General features: G+C 42.8%; 1 protein-coding gene across 3 annotated transcripts in view; it reads left to right on the top strand.

Annotated features, from left to right (window-relative positions):
• The window catches only part of LOC309660037 (uncharacterized protein), a gene marked incomplete at its 3' end in the record, with an annotated part of 69,080 nt that overhangs the window by 44,184 nt on the left and 9,180 nt on the right, over positions 1–15,716 (top strand). For 2 of the 3 annotated variants that reach the window (XM_082460544.1, XM_082460546.1), the window contains exon 1: positions 14,563–14,784. The exons of the other annotated variant lie outside the window; for it this stretch is intronic. Of the gene's footprint in view, positions 1–14,562; positions 14,785–15,716 lie in introns of those variants that run through there. 3 annotated transcript variants of the gene reach the window in all.

The raw sequence follows: 15,716 nt of genomic DNA, 5'->3' as shown, positions 1-15,716 counted from the left end.
CACCCTTGAGGGGAGAAACCTTGCAGAGTTTCGCTTGCCATCCCCAAGCCTGGTTCCTTACGCGTTGCAGGAGCTCAATAAATGTTTGCTTAATTGAATTGTAGGGTGTTGTGCTCAGCTAGCTGCTAAACAACCCCATTTAAGGGGTTAACTAATAACACTTGGAGAAGTTCTTCTCATTTGGGGGCATTTGCAATTTAATGGGAATCTTAAAAACCCAAAGGAAATGTTCATTAATGGTGGGACCGCAGGCACAGCAGGAAGGCTCATTTTTGGTGGTGCTGGATGAGGACTGGGGAGTTTTTCCAGACAGGGAGTCCTTCACCTTTTTTGTGACATGGACCCCCTTGGGCAGTCTGGTGAAGCCTATGGACAGAATAATGATTTTAAACACATAAAACAAAAGACATTGTGAACAAAAATAGTTATAACGAAATATCAAAATATTAAAGGCATCAAATTTGTGATATAATATTACATGTGTTTCTTTATTAGAGCATTAGTAAAAAAAGGTCTACTGGCAGATCTAATAACTACTGTAATTTTGTCGTAGTGATGCATGTAAGCGATATTTAGGCTATCTGCCACAGCTGTAAGATGATGTGAAGATATCTGTGATTCTATTGGTAAAAAGTCATGAATTGCTCTACCTTGATCTCTTGCTTACATTCAGAATTGAAGGAAATTATAAATTTCAGTGAGAAGCTAGTGAAAATAAAGGTTTATTTTCCCTCCATCTAAATTCTACCTTGGTGTCCACCATGCACCCAGGATTGAGAACCCCTGCTGAGCTGACCCCCCCCCCATATAATGTGGGTGGTGGGTGGTCCTGAAGCCAGTGTTGTTCCAACCTTGGGCTTCCTTTTCTATCTTGAGCTCCCTGATTTTTTGAATCTTTTTTTTTAATCCTTTATTTTCACAGCCAAGGTCTGTAGTCTAATTTTGCTTCATTTACACCAGAAATGTGACAGAAGGAGAAACAAAAAGGATTGTCAGGCCTTGGGGGAGGGAAGACATCTTTAGTCCCTAGCCTGGGAGGGTCTCCTCCCCAAAGTTCTAAGCTTTGGGTAGGGATGGGGTGGGGGCAGGAGGAGGAAGGGTCCACTAATTCTGAGGTGAGAAAGCAGTTGTAGAGTTTACCTGAGTCTCTGCTGGCTCCTAAATTCAGAAGTCAATTTTGGGGCCAAAGAGTCCGATTCCAGGGGTGGTCCAGCATAATATCCATCCTTCTTGGTTGTTGGTGACTAAGTGAAATATCATTGTTCTTGAAAACTGCACTCCCTAATGCTGATGTTGCTTCTAATTTGGGTAAAAGTGTTTGTGCAGTTCTCTTTTTAACATCAAAATACAGGGAACATATTCAGTCCATTCCCAGTTATCCTTATGTATTTTAGTCACTTAGAGGCAATTTTCCCCCAGGTAGATTTACCCTACTGTTTGCCATGCTATGGGACACGTACCTTTGCTCTCAGTGGGTGTATGCTTAGAGAATACAAGTAAATCTGAATATTAGCTAGATGCGTCGCTACCAGGGTAAATACCACATTAGCCCAGATAAACCATCATCCTTGCCCCTAAATGGTAGTGACACCAAACGTTTGCCATTGGCATCTTCCTTTCTTCCTTTCATCTTGTGTGCTTTTTTTTTTTCTTTCGTGATCTTATCCATTTTTATTGCTTTGGCTCTCACCTCTGCACCTCTAGCCTACCCTCTTACCTGGTGGGACATCTCCACTTTAGTGTTTAATGGTCACTTATGATTCTAAAACTTAACTCTCTTTCTTCCTTCACAAACCAGCTTCATCTTTCTAAAGAACATCTTTATTGAGATATAATTTGCATACCATAATTTCACCCATTTTAAGTGTATGACTCAATGATTTTTTGGTAAATTTACAGTGTTGTGCAGCCATCACCAAAATCCAGTTTTATAACATATGCTTCACCCCAAAAAGATTCCTCATACTCATTTGCAGTTGATCCTTATTCCCAGCCCCACTAATCTGCTTTCTGTCTTCATAGATTTGCTTTTTCTGGACATTGCATGTTAATAAACTTATACAATATATAGTCTTTTGTGTCTGGCTTCTTTCACTTAGCATAGTGATTTTGAGGTGCACCCATGTTATAGTATGTATCAGTACTTGATTTTTTTTTTTTTTTAAAGAATTTCACTTTTATTTATTTATTTATTTATTTATTTATTTATTTATTTTCTATTTTTGGCTGTGTTGGGTCTTCGTTTCTGTGAGAGGGCTTTCTCTAGTTGTGGCAAGCAGGGGCCACTCTTCATCGCGGTGCGCGGGCCTCTCACTGTTGCAGCCTCTCTTGTTGCGGAGCACAGGCTCCAGACGCGCAAGCTCAGTAGTTGTGGCACACGGGATTAGTTGCTTTGTGGCATGTGGGATCTTCCCAGACCAGGGCTCGAACCCGTGTCCCCTGCATTGGCAGGCAGATTCTCAACCACTGCGCCACCAGGGAAGCCCCTTGATTATTTTTTATTGTTGAATGTATTCCATCGTATGGATATACCACATTTTTATTTATCCATTCATCAGTTGATGGATATTTGGATTGTTTCCATATTTTGGCTATTGAGAATAATGCCGCTGTAGAACATTCACATACAAGTCTTTGTGGACATATAGGAGTGAAATTGCTGGGTCATATGGTAAATTATGTTTAACTTTTTAAGAAACTACTAAACTGTTTCCAAAGGCGGCTGCACCATTTTCCCTTCCCACAGCAATGTATGAGAGTGACAGCATCTCTCCATGGTCACAACACTTGATATTGTCTGTCTTTTTTTTTTTTTTTTTAATTTCTATTTATTTATTTATTTTTGGCTGTGTTGGGTCTTCGTTTCTGCGTGAGGGCTTTCTCCAGTTGTGGCAAGCGGGGGCCGCTCTTCATCGCGGTGCGCAGGTCTCACTATCGCGGCCTCTCTTGTTGTGGAGCACAGGCTCCAGACGTGCAGGCTCAGTAATTGTGGCTCACGGGCCCAGTTGCTCCACAGCATGTGGGATCTTCCCAGACCAGGACTCGAACCCGTGTCCCCTGCATTGGCAGGCAGATTCCCAACCACTGCGCCACCAGGAAACCCTGTCTTTTTTAAAATCCATCCTAGGTTGGTGTGTAGTGTTATCTTACTGTGGACCAGTGCCATTTTTGAACCACTCTCATTTCTGGCCACAATGCCCCTCTTTTCACCAATTTTATGGCTAGAAGCCAAACTTAAGCTATTTTTCCTTCTATATTTACATGCTGCAGAAGTGAGCTGCTATAACCTTCCTCAGATAGCCCCTGGCTTTGCCACCTCTTCATTCCCCCTCACACTATGCTACCTGGCTCTGCATCATCTCTACACACTAGTCTTCCAGCTGCTCTTCTTGCTGGTTGTAGCTCTCTCTTCAAATTATCCTTCCTGTAGCTGCAGATTCATTATTAGAATAGTAACATGAAAAGGGCGTGTGTGGATGTGGAATCTGGGGATCTGTGCTCTAGTCCAGGAATCACACTCGTTATCACATGACCTTGAATTAGTTCTGGAACTTATCTGAGCCCAGCCTCCTTCATTAAGTTACTTAACCTCTCTTAACACCAGTTAGGAGAGCCCCAGTTTCCTCATGTGCAAGGAAGGATAATAATAGAGCCTATCTTATAGAGTTGTTATGAACCAACCGTATAATCCATGTAAAGTTCTTAGCATAGTGCCAGGTGTATGGGGAACACTCAATCAGTGCTGGCTAATATTACTATTCTAATGATTATTATGACTGTTATTATTATTCACTATGCTGGAGGTATCTTCCAAACCTGTCACATGGTCATCATAAGGACCAGCTGTTACTATGAATGTGAAAATGCTTTGAAAAATACCATGTATGTTGCAGTGGTGTTATTTTTACACAGTTTTTCCCTTGCTCAAGGAGAGAGGCTGTGTAGGATAGCAGCAAGGGCACAGGCGTTGCCGCCAGCCTAGCATTCAAATCTGGACTGAGCTGTTTAACTATTGTGAGGCTTGGGCAAGCCATTTAACCTCTTCATTTTGGTTTTCTCACCTGTAAAATGGGTGTAATTATAAATCACATTCAGGATGATACTGAAAGGAAGGTGCCTGTTCCACGAGCAGTGTTCAGTAAACTATGACTTTTTCTTATTCGTAAAGACTTAGAATGTTGTTTTAGCTATATAAATGCATATATACACATGTTTTGGTTCTGTTTTGATAAATATAGGCATCTATTGCAATATTTGCTAGTATTTTCAAATACACATATCTTTGTTAAATGTCTACCAGTAAATGACATTATAAAAATTATTCATAGAAAAGCTGTAAATTTTTAAGCACGGTACTTTTCTTTTTACAATATTATTTTATTTAGAATGAACAATCTTTTGGTTGAAAGTTACTAACAGAATAAACCATGAAGAAAAAGTAAGCACGTTACTTTTATAATACTAGGGTTTTTGTTACTCTTTTTTTATTGAAGTATAGTTACTGTATAATATTATATAAGTTACAGGTGTACAATATAGTGATGCAATTATTAAAGGTTATATATACTCCATTTATAATTATTATAAAATATTGGCTACATTCCGCATATTGTAGAATCTATCCTTATAGCTTATTTTATGTGGCTTTTTTTAAAACTCACAGTGTACCCTTCTTGCATGCTTTCTCTAAACTATATTTTGTGTCATGAATTCCCAACTTATTTAACCAATTGTATGCCCACTGCATCCTAATACCCGCACTGAAGAGAGGCTGTAGTGGGGGGTAGTTAAGAGCTTTCACCTCAGGTTGACTTGGGTTATAATCTCAGCCCCCACTTAGCTGCATGATTTAGGACAGTTACATACTCCTTGAAGCATCTGAGCCCTCAACTGTAAAATGAGAATAACAGATCATACTTCATGACGTTATTATGGGTATTAAGTGAGACAATATAAATGTAGTGCTCAGAATAGTGCTTGTTACAGGCACATACTAAATACTCAATAAGGGACAGCTGTCATTATGGTTGTTGGAAATGACCTTTACTGTTGTTAATTTTTGGTCCACACATATGCTGTTCTCTTTTCAGTCCCTGGCTTGCTCCTTGTCTCTCTTCCTCTGGGGTCATTGTCCCCTCCTGGAACTGCCTAAATTCTGTTCTTCAAGGCCCAGTTCAACTTCTGACCCTTCAAATTATTGCTTGCTACTCCAGACTTTCCTCACTGCTTTTTTTTTTTTCTTTTTTTTCCTGCAAGTCTAGAGTTTGTGTCATGTCTGTAATACAATTTAGGAATTAATTGTTATTGAAATCTTTTTGCTTCCTCAATTGGACTGTAAGGTCCCTGAGAGGGACTATTTCTTCAGCCTCTAATGAAATTCTCACTCTACTTAATTTGGCACTAAGACAGATAGTAGGTATTTATTAGTTACTGTATAATATTATATAAGTTACAGGTGTACAATATAGTTTTTGATCATGAAGAAAGCCAACATGTAAAAGTCATTATGAAATTTTAAAACCAGGGGTACTTGGTCCCCTGTATAGTCTCCTTCATTAATATGAATCAAGATGTATCCTGAAAAGAATGATTTATTCCAAAACACAGCACAGAGTGGAGAAAGGAGTGGTGGATGAAGAGTTCCAAAGTCAAGGTCAGCACTGTTTGTTAAGTTAGTAAAGCCTGTCTTTACTGACACAAATGACCTTGTTTTTGTTGTCCTCATTACTTCTTGTCATCTCTCTCCTACCTCACCTCTTTCTCCAATCCCAGAGGACCTACTGCCCTCAGAAAGCCCTCTGAGTATCTCCTTCTAGCTTAAGTTTCTGGGGAAGGTTCTCCAAGCTTCAGAATTAGCCTTTTCTTTCTTCTCCATAATATTTCCTCAGTACAGTTGACAGTTAAGAAAGATAGAGGTCTGGCCAGATAAATTATTAAAATAAAACAGGGCGAACGCCCTATTATGTTCCTTCCCAAGGGATTGGGGAAGTGACATCTTAAATCCAAAGGTATGAATTTCTTTCTTTCTTTCTTTCTTTGCAGAGCATGGGCTCTAGGCATGTGAGCTTCAGTAGTTGTGGCACGTGGGCTCAGTAGCTGTGGTGCACAGGCTTAGTTGCTCTGCAGCATGTGAGATCTTCCTGGACTAGGGATCGAACCCGTGTCCCCTGCATTGGCAGGCAGATTCTTAACCACTGCGCCACCAGGGAAGTCCCCCAAAGGTATGAATTTCTAATGATAGAATTTAAAGGAGTGTATTAGGAGAGTTGAAGAGATACCAGTGAGTGAGATTTGATGTGAGAATAAGCGAAGTATTGAGGAGATGGCCTTTTCAGTGCTCCTAAAATCTCTCTGAAGGCCAATCCCATTGTGAATAATCCAGAGATGAACAAATGTAATAATAATAACCAACATTTATTGGGCACTTACTGTGTGCCAGGCACTATTCCTAGACATCTACATTAGTTATTCATTTGTTCCTCGTACTACCCTGTGAGGAAATACTATCATTACTCCATTTTATGGAAGAAAAAATTCGACCCTAGAGAAGTTAAGTAATTTTTCTAGAGTCGCACAGCCCTCTAATGGCAGAGCTGGGATTCAAAGCTAGGCAGTCTGATTGAGAGTCCCTCCACCCAGAGATGGCTTTTTTGAATCATGAGTCTCCCCTTGTAAACATTCTAGGAAGAGGGAAGAGGCAACTTCATGACAAAAACCTAGGTATCACCATCATCATCATAAGCATCACCATCATCACAGCAAACAAGGCACTGTGCCATTGTGTACAGGGCACTGCATAGAATGCTGAGAAGGCAAAGAGGCCTCTGGCCCCACTGCATGTCTGAATCTGACCCCTGAACCCTTCAGGTTGCTTCAAATGCCTCCACTTCCACAAAGCAGTTTCTGCTCACCTCATAGAACTCCCAATAATGTATCTCCTCTGACAGCCACTTTTTGCCTCTGCTCTGCCACTTATTTATTACTTTCTATCTTGTATTGTGGTTATTTATATACATTGTCACACAGCTGAGCCTTTGCACATTGCTGAGTCCTTTGCCTGGCTGACTCCTACGCATTCTTTAAGATTCCACTCAGGTCTTATTGCATTTCCTGACTCTCCTGTCTGGATTAGATACCCCTCCTCTGTGTGCCCCAAACTCCTGGTATTTATCCATATCACAGCATTTACTATACTTGATTATAAATGTTTACTTGTTAGTATTCCTAACTAGATAGATCCCAGATCCTAACATCAGGGAACATGTCCTCTTATTTGAATCTTCAGTACTTTGCACAATACCTGGCACAAATTAGGCATTTACTAAACTTTTTTTTTTCCCAATGAATGAATCTTCCATATAAGTCTAATTATACTTTGAAGACAAAATTGGATATCTCATTCATTTTTTTTGTCCCCCTCAAGATGCCCTGCACCGAGTAGATGCTCAATAAATATAGCAATGACTAAATGACTGCAAAACACAAAGAGCTGTCAGATTCTGCTCTCAGGATATAGGGGAGGACTGGCAACTACAATAAAAGGTAGATGACATTAAAAGTTTGCGTGTCTAGGCTATGTTCTGAAATTGGTGATATAGACATCTACGACTGAAATAAATGATAAAGAAAATAACGTTTTTTCCTATTGAAGTTTGAGGTTATTTGGCCAGTAAAATGCAGTCCAATATTCAAACCCAGGTCCAGGTGACTCTAAAACCAATATTGTTCCTGCAATACGACATTGTTGAGATGTTAGGGTAGAGGGGCCCTAGTTGGGCCCAGAAGAACCAGTAGGGCTAGGGTAATTAGAGATGAATAGGTACTGCACAAATGATAATATACATATTATATATATATTATGATAATTATATCACATATATAATGATATCGTATATGATATATCATATATCATTATATATGATGATTATATATATATATGTGTATATATATATATATATACACACACACACACACACACACACACACACACACACGTCTTTTAGGAAGCTCTACCTGGAAAGAGCATGGAGAATTGACTGATAAGGGGAAAAGCTGGAGGCAGGAATGTCTACTTGGAAATTATTACAAAAGTCTCAACTTGGGAACAGAAAACAAGAAATTGATTTAAGTGGGAATTTGTGGACATTGGTGATTGAGAAAAATACATAGACAGCTGGAAACTTTGAGTCAGGATTACTCCAAAGTTTTGAGCCTAAGTGAGAGACAGTGAATTCAGAAGTGAGACAATTTTGAAAGATGGTGAGTTTTGTTTTTTGATGTGTTAAACTGACTTCTAGATGGGCAAGCTGAGTGGATAGAAATGCAGGATTTAAGCTCAAGAGAGGCCTGAGCTAGACCTGAAGATGTGTTGACCATCTGCAAAGAGGTGATGGCTAAAGTTAGGAGAGTGAGAGAGAGAGAGATCCTAGGGAGAAGTGGAGAAAGAAAAGATCAAAGAACCAAGGAGTTTAAGGAACATTCAAGGAATGTTCAGGTCAAGGAAGTATTAAAATCAATAAAGACAGACCTCTGGCTTCCCTGGTGGTGCAGTGGTTAAGAATCCGCCTGCCAATGCAGCGGACACGGGTTTGAGCCCTGGTCCGGGAGGATCCCACATGCCGCAGAGCAGCTAAGCCTGTGCGTCACAACTATTGAGCCTGTGCTCTAGAGCCCGTGAGCCACAACTACTGAGCCCACATGCCACAACTACTGAAGCTCACGTGCCTAGAGCCCAGGCTCTGCAACTAGAGAAGCCCGTTGCACCGCAACGAACAGTAGCCCCCACTCGCCGCAACTAGAGAAAGACTGCGTGCAGCAATGAAGACCCAACACAGCCAAAAATAAATTAAACAAATACGTTTAAAAATAAAAAAAAGAAGACAGACCTCTAGTTATCTGTTTGAAGGAAATGAAATTACGATCTTGAAGAGATATCTGCACCCTCATGTTCACTGCAGCATTATTTACAACAGCCAAGACATAGGAACAACCTAAGTGCCCATCAAGAGATGAATGAATAAAGAAAATGTGGCGCATATATATATACTATATATATATACTATATATATATATACTATATATATACACTATATATATATATTACACACAATGAAATATTATTCAACAATAGAAAAGAAGGAAATCTTGCCATTTGCCATAACTTGGATGAAACTTGAGGGCATTATCCTAAGTGAAATAAGTCAGAGAAAGGCAAATACTGTGTGATCTCACTTATATGTGAAATCTAAAAAACCCAGACTCACAGAAACAGAGAACAGATTGGTGGTTACCAGAGGCAGAGGGTAGAGGGTTGGGGGAAATGTGTGAAGGTATTCAAAAGGTAGAAACTTCCAGTTATAAGATAAATAGGTTCTGGGGATGTAATGTACAGCATGGTGACTATAGCCAACAATACTGTATTGCATATTTGAAAGTTGCTAGGAGAGTAGATCTTAAAAGTGCTCATCACACACACAAAAATTGTAACTATGCGAGATGATGGATGTTAACTAAACTTAGTGTGGTAATCATTTCACGACATATACGTATATCAAATCATCATATGTACATGTTAAACTTATACAATGTTATATGTCAATTATATCTCAATAAAGTTGTGGGGTGGGGAGGGAGACAAAACCAGAATATCATCGTATCTTGGAATTCAAACTGTAAGAGAGTAAGGAAAGGATATTCATTGGATGGATTTGGTGATTAGGTTTGGCCATACTGGAGAAAGAATTTTGGTAAGTGGTTGGGTTAATTACAGAGGAAGAAAAGGAATTGTGGTAGCAGAGAATGTAGGTTACCCTTTGGATAAGTTGGGAATGAAAAGAAAGGGGAAAAAAAGAGTATTTGTGTAAGAAAGATTTTACTGAAGATACTAAAGTAAAGAGAAAGTAAATGGAAGAGAGAGAACTGAGCAAAACCCTTCTGAGGTGAGATGAGATGACAAGGTTGGTCCTGCAATGTAGGAGTAGTGGATAAAATTTGGAATATTTGCTGTGGGAAATGATATAGGAGGCAATGAGGATGCATAAAAGGATTGCCAAGTAAAAACTAATAAAGTTCAATTGAAGTTTCCATCACCTGAAATTTGATTGAGATCCATTTTCTTGGTTTCATGGTTTTTTTCTAGTAATGTCTGCCAGCCCAGGAGTGGAAACAAATGTAGGTACATCTCAGCCTTAGGAATTTCCATTGCTGGGATGATGGGTGGTCAAGGATTCCAAAAGACAACGTGGCTAATAGGAGCAACCTGGATGCAAACCATGGAGGTGAGGTCAAATCTGCAGTAGTTGGGTACCAATCACAGAGAGGCCGGGAAGAGATTGTGGGAAGTGGGAAGAGTTCAGCAGTGAAGGCAGAACCCAGGAAAAATAACATAGGTGTATCTGAAGGGCAAAATTCCTAGAGAAATGTCTAGTAGAATAAAATGAAATGAAGTAGTAGAAATACTTTCCCAGAATTATTCTTGGGAAAGAGGTTAAGAATAAGAAATGAAATAGTAAATTAGTGGAAACTGAAGAGGAAAGGGGACATGAGACTTTAAGGACAGATGTGAAGAACTGGCCTGAAGACCAAGAAATCTGGGGAGAAATGGTTAGAGCACGTGGAACACATAGGTTGTTAAGCCATGATGGACTATGGCTAAATTGGAAAGCTGGGGAAGGGGATCAGCATTTAACATATCAATCAATTAGGGCTCAGGAATTTGCAGGCTGAATGTCACAAAGTTTGACTTTTAGAAGGCAGGCAATGAGGGTAGGAGGCACAACCATGTAGGTTTGAGTGTGGAAATGAAGGAGAAACATTGGTGGTACCGTCTAAAGGGATCTGAGTGTCACATCACAGATCTGTCAGAGCTTTTACAGATAGGGTGCCTCTAATTCCCAGGTTGTGGAAAGCAGATATGTGGGGACACAGAACAAGACCCAAGCTCACATCAGAGTGCCAGTGGCCCCAGGTGGAGCTGCAGGAAGGCAGGAGGTGGGAATTCTGATTTTTTCCTTCCAAAAGAGACACTTAGCCCTCAATTTTCCTGGCAGGTATGAAGCTCTGGGACTCCCCATTGGCTTAAGTGGACTGGTGAAAGCTAGGATAGGGAGATTTTTTTCTCCTCCATGGGCAACCTAAAGAAGAAATCCCTTCCTGACTATTTTATTACAGCACTGTGAAAGTCAAGATGCCATTCCATTCTAACCCCTCATTTTCAGTCATAAATGATTATCTTGGTAGTATTCCTTTGGGGTTGAAATTTGCCAGTTTTGCTTTAGACAATGAGGTAGATGAATTGGTAAGAAACAGTATAAGCAGCAGGAAATCGTGGACAAACTAAGGGCTTTGACCAAGGCAAGGATTTATTAGGGCCTCTTATAAACCTAGCACCAGCTGGCTGAGTGGGTTCAACCCTTCTGAGTCTTGATTTCATCATTCCTAAGGTAGAATTTCATGTTCTCTCCTACAATAGTAAATATTGTTAGGAATGAATAATCCTTGGAGGTTAGAACAGTGCTGTAGAGTGCTGGACTTAAATTCTAGTCCCTAAAAATGGGCATAATTTTGGCAAGTCATTAAACTTCTATGTCTCAGATTTCTCATCTGTAAAATAGGAGGTGGTTCTTTCCAACCCTAAAATTTAAGTATACGTTTATCAAGAGCTGAGAGAACAAAAGTGTTTCGAAGGTGGAGTTGACAGGTAGAAAAGACTGGCGGCACACTTAAATAACAGATGCTGTGATTACTTGAAGAACTAAGAAGCCAGACATACAATCCATGTTTGTATCACAGTGAGTGCAAGTCATCATTATGAGATGCAAATTTCAGAAAGTAAAAAATCAAACCCAGATCTCATTAGTGTTGAAAGCTTTTATTTTTAACAATATTACCATTTAGATTTTAAAAAATGATTTATCTTAGAATTTCTAGAGTGACAGAAATAGTTTGAAGCTTTTATTTATAGGATGCTTTTAACAATGATTTCATCATTATCCATTAGTATTTATGTATATACAGTGTACTAGATCCCTGTACAGCAAAATAGAATTCTTTCTCAAGTGAGATGGAAATGCATGGAAGTTAGAAAATTCAGAGGAAAAAATTCTAGTAAAAATAGATAAACTATTTCATTACAATAAATAATATTTTAAAGTGCATTTCTATCCCATGTGCAAGGTAGCTAAATTAACATGACTTACAGCTTGCTTAAATTCTCAGTATTATTGCTCTTTTAGCCTAGTGTTGCACATTTAATATTCATTTGCTTTTTTCTTCTGGTTCAATAAATAATTCCGAACTTTGACACATATAAAGTGTCAAAGTTAAGTGAGGGTGTAAGGCCTAGTAAAATGGTTAAGACTTTTTTGCCTGTGTGTCATTATTATAATGAGCTTGTTTTTTGAGCTCTCTGAGCAGAGGTGATCTGGTATGGAACACCCCAGCCCAGAATTTATGTTAGTAGTGGTTTTCTCTTACAGATAAGTCTGTGAATCCCTTCTTTCCATCTACCTTAGCAATCCCAAATGCTTCTTGCATATTTCTGGATTTAGTTGTCTTTTCATATGTCCATACCTGACTTTTTCCTCCTGCCTTCTTTTTACAGAGGTCCCTACTATGTTTCATCAAATATTCTGTCACCAAAACTTGACAAGAAAGCAGTTTAATTATTTCCCATTTGGAATCCTTCAACTGATCCTAAATTTATATTGTTTATACCTGCTTTTGTCTTTTTTCTTTATTTATATGCTCAGTTATAACAGAAGACAAGGAGAAAACATCTTGCTATGAAAAAACAGTTTTTCATAGAATCTAAGCTGCGGAGCCATGGTATAGAAACTTACATGACCAGCTTACAGTTTTAAGTGGTTTCGAAAGCTTTATCATTTTGGGCTCTCGTGTACCATCCTTTACAACCAGCATCATTCGTTAAAAGATTGCCCTAAGGAAGGTTTCCTATTTTCTAGACAGGGAAAGTGACATAGAAATAAGTACCTGGTTAAAACCATGGTGATAGAAGCAAAAGCAGAAAAAAATTTATCTACTTCTCTTGGCCATGTTGCCTCCATCTATCTTCGGGGAGAATACGCAGTACATTATAACATAAGCAGTCTTCGCTTAACTGATTCAGAAAAGCTGCCGGGCCAGTGCATATAGTTGCAGAAACATCTTAGATCAAGACTCTACAAACACAGAGATGTAACACTGTGTTCTGGGGAGGGCTGTGGAGCAGACAGGGCTGTAATAACAGTTGGGCAGGGCAGCAACAAGGGCCACAAAGATAAAACAGGAGTAGTGGGAATCTGAGCTTTATTCAGCAACATGCGCTCACCATGATGCCATCATTTTTCCTTCTAAGAAAAAGTGCAGTCTAATGGGTTACCCTCTCACTTCACAGGGGACAGTGCCGGGATGCCCGGGCTTTGAGCTCTCCAAAGCACAGGCCTTCTAAAAATCAGGGAAGTGATGCTGCGATTAAAAAAGCGGTTGTGAAGCGATTCGAGGATCTAGGCAGAGGTCCTCAATGGGCACTAGGTAGCGATGCGTGAGCGGGGCTGGGCCAGGCCCCATAAGGAAGGGGAAACCCTGCACCAGCCAACACATCTGCAGGACCTGGCGAGAATGTGCTTTGGAGAAGGTGGAGGAGAGTTCAACCCCAAGAGGGGCCTGCACCCTTGGGAGGGGAGAAAGCCGGCAACAGCAAAGGCAGTGCAGAGATTGAGGGGTGAAGACAAGGGACGGGAGAGGGGATGGGGCAGGGTGGAACCGCATCCTGGAGGTGTGCGGGGGTCGCCTTGAAGATTGAGGACTAGGCCGGGACCAGGACAGCAGGGAAGTGTGAGGGAAAGACCCCTTCCTTTGGCAGCTCCTAATGTATTTCTGTCAAAGATGGCCAAATTCCACGCTGCCCTTCCCCCCTCCGCGCCTTTTCCACTGGGCTGCTTCTCAATGCTGCGAGAGGCGGTGGGGTGGTCCGGGTGAGTGTGCGCGTGGGGAGGAAGGTGCGGGAAAGAAGAGACCCTCCCTGGCCGCCCCTCCCACCCCACCGGCCTTTCGGGAGGTTCTTTTAGTTGAGAAAGGGGGCTCTGCCGCTTTAAGGTGGAGAATAGGCGTCACCTCTGGCCGGGTGACGAACTGGGGCGGGGACCTGGTGGGCGTGCCCATGCAAAGCAGGAGGTGGTGCCGGCGGTGGGCGGCCCCATAGTAAAATATTGGAGGGAGGGGCGGGGTCGAGGAGGCGAGGCTACTTGGTGGGCGGGGCGCAGGGGGCGGTGCCTCTTCGGGAAGGCAGGGGAGGGGGAGGAGGAAGCGGCCGGTTGGTACCATTACGCGCGTTCCGGAAGGGGGACAAGTGACATTCCCTTGGAGGGGGGCGGGCCCTTCCCGGCGGCGGGGCCCTTGCTGAGGCGGGGAGGGGCGTTCCCCCTTCCCCCGCCGGGCGGGACGTCGGGGCCGGGGGGAGGGGGCACTTCTTCGCTCGCGTCCGAGGCGGGGCCGGCGGTACCTTTCGTGGCGCGGTGCGGCTGGGGGAGGGCCGAGGGGAGGGGGAAGGGGCGGTACCAGGAGGGGGGTGCCGGAAAGGGGGAGGCGCCGGCGGACAATGGAGCCTATGTGTGCCTGCGGGAGTGGGACGGCGCCGCCGCCGCCGCTGCCGCCGCCGGGGGGAGACGCTGCGCCGCCGCTGCCGCTGGCCCCGGCCCCGGCCCCCCGGGGCTGAGAGCCGCCCCGGACCGAAGCCCCCTCCCCTACTCTGCTCCTCCTCTCCCCTCCCCCACTCCTGCCTCGGGGGTAAGTGGCACCTCAGGGGGAGGGGGAGGGGAAGGACCGAAGCCGGGGTGGGGGGGCCGGGTCCGCGTCCGCGTGTTTTGAGCGGGTTTGAGGGCAGGGGTAGCGAAAGCCGCGAAGGGCTAGGGGGATGGGGTGAGGGGAGAGAAGCGGTGGGGGTCGAGGTCGTAGATTTAGAGTTGAGTCTAGAGAAACCTGTGGGGGGAGATGGGGGGGCGTCCTCTGCCCACCGCTCACTGAGCGGTGGGGAGAGACGGAGGCATCTCTCGGTTTATTTTTTAGAGGTTGTGTCCCAGGCGGTGCTTGGAGAGACTAAACGAGGAGATGGGACGGTCCCAGGGTCCTGGGGTGAAGGGGCATTCGAGGGGCGAGATGGAGAGCTAAATGAGGGAATTCGAGTTGAGTCTGGTGGGGTCTGTTAGACCCCGGAGATAGATAGTGAGGTACAGGGGACTTTGCAGGCCAGTGACTTGTTGGAGGGTTGGGGGGAAGTGAAAGTGAAGAATGTTCTTGTAGTAAAGGGCTCCAGCAGGTGAGGTGGGGGTGTCTAGGTCACTGAGTCATTGTGGGGGTCGTGGACACACCAGTGGTTTCCAAAGTGGAGCTGTAGCCATTAACCTTTGAAAGTTGCAAAGACTATTAAGATGTCACTGGTTAGTGTTGGGCGAGCCTGGTGAAATGGAGATATCCCAAGGAAAAAACAGTGGGGTTGGTTATTATGTTCAGAGAGAAGGGCCAGAGGCCTGTAACAGTGTTGCTGGGGGCCTTATGTGAAGGCTCCCAAGCCTGAAGGAGGAGGCCTGAAATCTGTCCTCCAGAGCCCTGCCCTGTGATAGAGAGGAGTGACTTAGAGCCTAGATTGCAGACAGTTGGGGACTATTAAAGTTACTAGACAAAGTAGAGAAATGGACATAACTATGTGTTGGTAGCGAGAG

This window comes from Balaenoptera physalus (assembly GCF_965194825.1).
Source record: "Balaenoptera physalus genome assembly, chromosome: 1".
NCBI classification, from domain to species: Eukaryota; Metazoa; Chordata; class Mammalia; order Artiodactyla; family Balaenopteridae; genus Balaenoptera; species Balaenoptera physalus.
This window is presented reverse-complemented; position numbering and strand designations above follow the sequence as displayed.